The following is an 8,137-nucleotide window of genomic DNA, read 5'->3' as shown; positions in this document are numbered from 1 at the left end:
TTTTTTTTTTTTTTTTTTTTTTTTGTTGTTAATGCTTATATAAAGAAGAATGGATCAGAGAGAGAGAGAGAGAACACTGCCTTTGTGATCCCCTTCCAGGCCAGGGTTTCCCTCTCCCTTGCTCGGTCAGTGGTGACAACCATACCTTACAGGCAGCAGACACCACAGTTCCTGCAAAAATGTCAGTCAACTAAACGTTCCTGTACCGACCCCTTCCCACCTGACCCTCTGAGGCCAAGAGTCAGATGAAGACTAAGAGACTACGAGTCTCGCACACTAAGAGTCAGAGTCTATGAGTCTGTTCTTAACGCGCAGGTTCTTCCTATCATTACACACTTCCAGCTGTTCCAACCTCAATCCCCTCCAGGCCCACAGGAATTCCCAGGTACCACACACAAGTTGTGTGGCTTTAAGCTCAGGCAGCTGAAAACTCACCCTGGTGGAATCTAAATTGTTGTTCTGAGAACTCATAAACACCAAATCCTCCAATCCCGCTGAATTTGAGTTTGTCATTTTAACCTTTAACAGTCTTTTCAGGTAAAAATAATAATAATCATAATAACAAAGACTGACTTTGTAGCTACAGTATACTTGAAAAAGCACTTACTTTAAACAAAGTCTGGAAGGAAGGAAAAAAGGTTACAAATTCCTCAGGTGATGCACACTTTAATGACCTAAAGTAAAACCACACAGAACAAGGGAGAGGGAAAACCAACCTGCCCCACCCTTTCATGGCACTTTCGCTCAAAGACTGGAATCTCTGCTTGTTAACCATTGTTAACTAGTATTTTTAGTCCTGGTTGCTTTTAGCCTCTGTATAGTTCCTTTTTTAAACACATTTTCTATACATTAATAAAAGATCCTGAAGGAATGCTGTGCGTCTCTGAGTCCTATGGGGACTGTGGAGGGGGACTATGGAGGCACGGCCTTCTTCATGACTGGCCTGCCTTTGTCTGGACCTCCTCTCCTCTGTGGTTGCCAGCCCCTTCTGCCCAAATGGCTCTTCCCCACCATTCTCCTGGGTAAGCTCTTCTCATTCCGAATGGCCTACGCCTCTATCCACGTCCTTAGGCTACCCTATCCCTGTTCTCCCACTATAGCCCTGCTATCTCTGCCCTCCTCATCCTCCCCGCCCCCCCGCAACTGCTCCTCCTCTCCTCTCCTTCCTTTTCCCCCCTCACTGTTCTCTGTCTCCCACCAACTATGGATTCTTCATCTCACCCTTTGTTTTAACCATCAGGAAAGGTTGCTGACAGGTGGCAGCCTCTCCTGTCTAGAATCACCAACGTGGTCACATTGTGGTTTTGAGACTTTGTTCAGTCACAAGACAGTGACTCATCCCTCCCTCCTGCCTTCTCTCCTGGCTCTCTCAACCCTGGAGCGTCCCTGGCAGCCAGATCTCCAAACCTCTAGTGCCATCTATGGGTCCTGGCTAAGAATGTGCAACAGACCCAGCTTGCTAAGCCTTCCCTCCCTGCCTGCCTGCACTGCCAGGCCTGGTCACTCTGACTTGGAGCTGGTCCTACTAAGTCACAGTCAGCCTCTCCGATGGTGGCTCTCATGACCACCTCTTCTCAGACTTGGTCATCTTGGAAAACATTTTTTTTTAATTTTCTCCCTTCTAGTGCACAGCGCAAGGCAAAATCTGACTCTTAGGTTACATTAGGCAAGCCCTCAAAAAAGGAACAATTCGTTGCAGGAGGATGGGGAGGAGGGAAGTTTCCATCAAGCTCAGGTCCACAGCAGAGTCAGGAAGGATCAAGATAACTGGACCATAGTCCTAAACCCAGACGACCTCCCGTCCTATAGGAGTGGAGAGGGGTTTTTAGGAGCTTACCTGGAGGAGGTCAACCCAGCCAGGACCTGTGACAAAGGACCCTGTCCTAAGAAAACGTGGGGAGGGATCGGCACAAACAAGAGTCAAAGGGCATGAAATGCCACTACTGCAGAACCAGATTTGTGAAATTCCAAGGCAGAGAAAGAGATTTTCCCCATTTCTCTCTCTATAATGGAAAATAATGAGTACTTGAGAAGAGGGACAGAATCTCAACCCTGGAAATAAAACAACAGCAACAAAAACATCCATTCCTCCTCATTTTTCCTGGGCACCATCAGGCTCCTCACAGCCCTGGGGCCATGTGGGAAACCGTGCCCACCTCCTGCTGAAGGAGTCCAAGAACAGAGCTGTGCAGAACAATTCCTTAGCCGCTTCCCTGTGTTTCATTTCTGCTCTCTTTTCTCATTTCCTAAAGAAATAAAACATTAAATTTTTAAAAAAGGCCTCTGGAAGGTTAGGACAGGAAAGTCCTGTAAAACCAGCCGCGACCCTTGATCATGTTTTAAACAAGCCCCCTGGACACGTGCACCTCAGGAAGACAATGCAGCAGAGTGACTATTACAATACTGAGAAAAAAGCCTGCCACCTGCATCTTCTCTGGTGTGCTATTTGGAAAATACAAGTGGGAACTAAAGGGATCCAGTGGAACTTGAAGGAATTTCAGTAATTAGTATTTTTCCTGAGATAGCTGAACGCTAGCATTACATTCTAACTTAAATGAGTATAATTCACCCATTGCTTAAGACCTCTGGGTGCATTTACAACCATCTGAACACAGATTTAATTATGGCTGTGTTGTGGGAACTAAGAACTGCCATGGGTAAAATTAAAAGTGGATTATTAAGCAAGAGAAATGTTAGCAGCATTAGTAATCAGTGCAATTACCCAGTAGCGTGTCCTGTCCCATAATGCCCCCAGTGGCCTTGGGGACCTGTGCCTCAACAGTGGCCACTTTGCCAATCAGCAATAAAACATCCCCACAAAATGAGGGCCCTTAGGTACTGTGACTTTCTTCTCATGTGACACCTACAATATACCCCGTTGCCCAAGCTTTCGAGGAATTATAGAAAGGCTGTGTCCCGGATGCATAAACCCACGCTCCAGTGTGTCCCTTAGTCACCTTACCATCCAGGCTCAGTGACTGCCAACTATACACCAGACCCAGGGCTGGCCTGGTAAAAAAGATAAAAGGACTCCCACTCCACTTAAAGAGACTTGATCTCCCTCCCTCCCTCCCTCCCTCTCTCTCTCTCTCTCTCTCTGAAAAGATATGCTCTTATTTATTTCTTCACCATACAGTTATTAAATCTATATTCTGCACCAGGAATTTGTTTGGTACCAGTTTGTATTACACTTTTCTGGAGAAACAGAACCAACAGGAGATACATATAGACAGATAGATGGTTGATAGATAACGGACAGACAGACAGACAGACAGACGGCAGTGAGGAAGCGGCTCAGGTGGTCATGAAAGCAGAGAAGTCCCATGATCTGCCATCTGCAAACTGGTAACTCGGGAATGTGACACAATGCTGGCCAAGTCCAAAGGCTTGAGAATTAGGGGAGCTGATGTTGTGAACCCAAGTCTAAGAAAAGAAAAATATCTCAGTTCACCAGGCAGGCCGGAATAAATAAGAGGCAAATTAAACCTTCCTAGGTTTTTCATGCTATTCACATATTCAATAGATTCAGTGCAGTCTTCCTTCTTCAGTCCAGCAAAGCCAACACCAGTCTCATCCAGGAACACCCTGACAGACACACACAGAAATAACGCTCCATCTGGGCATGGCACGGTGCAGGCAGGTTGACATGTAAAATCAACCAGCACAATGGCACGAGGCTGTCAACCAAACAGAATTGGCTCTTTTCCTGAAGACCCCCCTCTGGACGGGGACCTCACACTCTAACACAAGGATTTAGCACTTATCCTCTTTTTGCCTCACCCCTTTCCACCCATTTTCACCAAGCTCCCTGTTTTCAAATCTGAATATTCCATTTAATGTACATGTGAGTAAGGCTCCTCACATCAAAGGTTTTTAAAATGGAATGGAGAAAAATTTCCAAACATGTTTATGTGTGCATGAGGAACTGAAGAGAGATGTACAGGGAAAGACACCCATTAATTAGAATGAGCATTGTCATTTCAACGTTGAAATTTCTTTTTTAAACCCAAACACATTTCACTAAGAAAAGTGGCAATTAAGGAGCTTCTGCAATCCAAAAGCTAACAGAACCTTCTCAAAGGACTAATTATATAGAATCCTCCAAGGGTGGTGCTGTCCCAAAAGGTGCTGACACTTTTTATATTAATGCCCTTTAATGCTTTAAATAAACTTTACTACCATCAGAGTTTGCCTCCGAGCATTCTTTCATAGTGTGTGTGTATGAAAGCTTTGGGTCTGCCTTTCATGACAACAGTGAGCTCTTCTAGAGGTTTCTGGGAAACAAGCAAGAAATGCAATAGCAATTATGAAAATTCAATATGCTAGCTGTACAGAATATTTAAAGAGCCAAGAAAAACAGTAAGAGCCAGGAGGCAATGTATGTATCATGTCAGTACGCTGGGATTACCTGGCTTGATCTGTGACTCACACGCTCGTATTTTATGACTTTTGCCCCATAAATAAAACTCACCGAATAATAACCAAAACTCCTATTTATAACCATAGCTACACTGAAACAGTTGCCAGTAGTGACAACCTGGGCTGTTTCTTAAGGCAACTCAGTAGACCTCCTGACAAAGAAAACCAGGAATCATTCAAGAAGGAAGGCAGTGTGGAGCTACTCGCTCTCAGGTCCCATCCCCGACTTCCATCAAGGACCATTTAAAGACTCAGAGAGATAATCGTGAAAATCTCGTCTGCAACCAACCCCTTCACACACAGACACCCCCTCCTTTTCTCCAAAAATGACCTGAATTTTAACTCAATTTTAAACATCCATACTCACTAGAGAGCACATTTTCAAGACAGTGGTATTATTAACATTTTTGTCAATTAGCCCTCTGTTGTGGGTCACTATCCTGCACATGTAGAATGTTTACCAACACCTCTGACCTCAACCCAATGAATTCCAGGAGGACTTCGCCACCTTCAACAAGTTACAATAATAAAAAATTTTATTCCCAAATATCTCAGGTAGAGAGCAAAATTACCCTCAGTTGAAAGCCATTTTTATAGAGAGATATGTCATAAAAGATAACTTCATTCTAGACTTCATGGAAACACTTTAAGAAGCTTTGGCCAGTTGGTTTCAGTCCAAAACACAAAAGCATCCCCTCATGCAACATTGTTGGGTTTTCTATGAAATTTCATTTTATAAATGTTTGGAAAAGTATATATCTGCATTTTATTTGGTTTTTGCTTTTTTTTCTTTTTGGGGAGTTATTACTCTGGGTATTTCTATAGTATTAGATTAGAGTCCAAGGTAAGGAATAGAATTTACAAGATGATGCTTACAGAAAATGAGAATTTGACTTACAGTGGTTCTATTTGTTATGGCTTCTCCAGGAATCAGTCAGGTTTCATATCAAGAGTTACTTGTAAATGACACCGCTGGCCTTGTTGCTTTATCTGCTGGACAATAATAAATGGTATTATTTAAGATCCTTAAACTCCTCACAATCTCCCACATTTTATAGGTTTTTTTAAGAAGAAAGAAATCAAGGATAAGTTTTGCACTAATCATAGAAGGAAAGGAAGCTTCTGTTCAAAATTTTGCTTAAGAATGGGGCCCCAGAATCTTGAACAGATTCTTGTCATTTGAGTAAGGGAAGTCAGTATCACCTGCCTATCCTCCCAGAAGAAGGTGGATCTCAAAGTCACCTGTCTAGAGAAGGTTTCTTGATGATAGGGAAAGCAAAGGGTAAACCAGACCTCTAGCCTCAAAACACTGTTCCTGTGTCAGATGAAGAGAGACGGAAAGGGGGAAACAGAAGGTTGTCCATGAAAGAAATCCAGTGCAGCCTAAGCACAAGGCTGGGACTTGTGCCTATGCTTCAGCTAACTCACCCTGCCAAATACACAGGATGCACACAGGCAGGGAGGGATGGAGGGGCATTTGTATCTGCAGCTTTTTCAGAAATTTGAAAGGTTGCTTTCCTTTCCTGATCACCCAGTCACACCTCTGGGGCTATTTGGTCCAGTTTTGTGTTTGAGGAAATGTAGTCACCACAGCCTGTAACACTGTGATGGTTGTGAAGGTCATCTTGGATCAGGAACATTCGATGTGCAACTGTGACGGAGTCACTGGACATTTGCCTCTCTTGGCCATGTCTGGTCCAGTCTCTCAAGAGTTTGCTGAGGTCCCTTCCTGCAAGAGTACACACAGCGCAGCACTCACAGAAAAGGAGAAAAATCACAGCTTCCTAACTTGTTGCTAGAAGAGATGTGCTGATCTTTATCACAATCTTTGTCACCATGGGATCTTCTTCCAGACCAAGAGCCACTGAAGTACCCCAGGCCTTCTAGGATCTGGCTCCCATCCATTACCAGATTTTTAAACCATTTATTAACATATGCCTGTGGAAGAGACTCAAACAACAGCTTTAAATGTGCTAAATTTAAGACAGTCCCTAAAATATTCAAGAAGAGCACACCTAGAGACTCTGAAAAGCAGAGAAAAGAACATTGGACCTGGGGTCAAAAGGCCTGTGTGCTCAAACCGCCTCAGGTGCTCAGTGGTAATATGCTCTAGGCTGTCTTTTGGCTCTCTGGAGCTTCGAATCCTCATGTGCCAAAATGGAACAAGAATAAGCACCCCCTCTACTTACAGACTATTGGTGCAAGGAGATTTTCAAGCAGAAAATGCTTTGCGCAAGTGCTCATTTCAACTGGAAATGTGATAATATGGTAGAAGTTTTAAAATGTTGAAAACCAGCCTTAAATCTCAAAGACCTTTAAGTACAGTGACGGCCCTGAAATTTCAGGAACCTGGCAACTTATTGCCTCAAGAAAATGCCCAGGGAAAAGTTAAGAGTACCCATGTGCTCTCAGGGGTTAGCTGGCAGCTTCCAAGGAACAGGAAGGGAGGGCAAGGGTTGGGGAAGGAGCACAGATGAGAAGTGAGCTAAGACAGATGCACACTCTGTAGTCACCAAAACATCTCCCAGGAGGCCACATGTGGTGTGGGAAGGCCTGGTGGGTTCCAGCGTCAGCCCTCGAGAGTCCTGCTTCGTAATGTGGTTGGCAATTTCTGGGGAAGGGGCATCCGGCTGTCTCCTGAGGAGCTGTGGACTTTTGTTGTGTTCCTCGGGGTGTCTGGGGTCAGAGCTAAACTGCTTTAGAGTCAAGAGGCTGAGCACTGACATCGATGCCATCCTCCACATTTCCCTACGTAGGACTGGAGTCTCAGGCCTACTTCTACATAAACATGAAGCAAGACTTTGAAGAATATTGGTAAAGGGCGTTACTCTAAATGTCCACGTGACTCCACCCAGCCTTGCCCTTAAACTGTGCACAGAAGCCCCACAGAGGAAGAAGGTTCTGTTTTTCCTTCAGCATGGACTCAAAGCTTCCCACCAACAGGAACCCTTTCCCTGTCCCCACCCCACCTCATCCCAGAGCTGGTCTTTCAGCCCTTCCCGACCCACTGTTCCTGTGGCCCAGATCAGGAGAAGAGCTTGTTACACCCAGTCCCTGAGCCCTCATTCTCATTTATGGCCTGGTGCCATAAAGGGGCACAAGACTCCTTCAGTGACACTCACCTGCCCTGAGTGTCACCCTAAAGAGAAGAGGAACAGAAACTATCACACTTACACCCACTCCTCTTCACACCAGATGGTACAGATGAATTTGCAATTTGTTGAGATTATTTTCACTCTGTGGTGTCACATGGATAGTGACAGATGTGTGGGAACACTGGGGCCTCTCTGCTGTGGTTCTCTCCATCAAAGCATGATATTTACACGCTCAAAGCAAGAGAGAGCCTCCTCATGCAAAGGGGCTGCCAAGGACAGCCCTACCAGGACCAAAAGGGAGACCATGCCCTCCAACCCAGCTTTGCTTCAGAGCTCCTCAGCATTCCAGACCTAGAACATCCATTCCCTCCCTCATTCGTTTGTCCAGGAAATCACTCCCTAACTCTGCAGAAATGCAGTGAACACCTCCTGTGGTCAGCACAGGAGAACTGGTGGGAAACCAGCGAGGCTGGAAGACTGATGGGTAGGGATGGGGACACAGGTAGAGCTGAGAAGGAGGGTCCTGCAAGTCATGTGTAGATTTTGATCATTTAAAGAGTAGTGAAAGTCACACAAGGATCCTAAGCAGGAGAAAGATGTGATGATAACTGCACTCTGAAGTG

The 8,137-nt window shown here is 44.9% G+C and overlaps 1 long non-coding RNA gene across 1 annotated transcript in view; it reads right to left on the bottom strand.

The window, feature by feature from the left end:
- The window catches only part of LOC104866338, a 79,266-nt gene that overhangs the window by 20,469 nt on the left and 50,660 nt on the right, over positions 1–8,137 (bottom strand). The window contains exon 5 of the long non-coding RNA XR_781418.1: positions 5,318–5,409. This is a non-coding gene — a long non-coding RNA (uncharacterized LOC104866338). The remainder of the gene's footprint in view (positions 1–5,317; positions 5,410–8,137) is intronic.

The sequence above is a fragment of the Fukomys damarensis genome, unplaced genomic scaffold (assembly GCF_012274545.1).
Source record: "Fukomys damarensis isolate Sample0158 unplaced genomic scaffold, DMR_v1.0_HiC HiC_scaffold_11, whole genome shotgun sequence".
NCBI lineage: Eukaryota > Metazoa > Chordata > Mammalia > Rodentia > Bathyergidae > Fukomys > Fukomys damarensis.
This window is presented reverse-complemented; position numbering and strand designations above follow the sequence as displayed.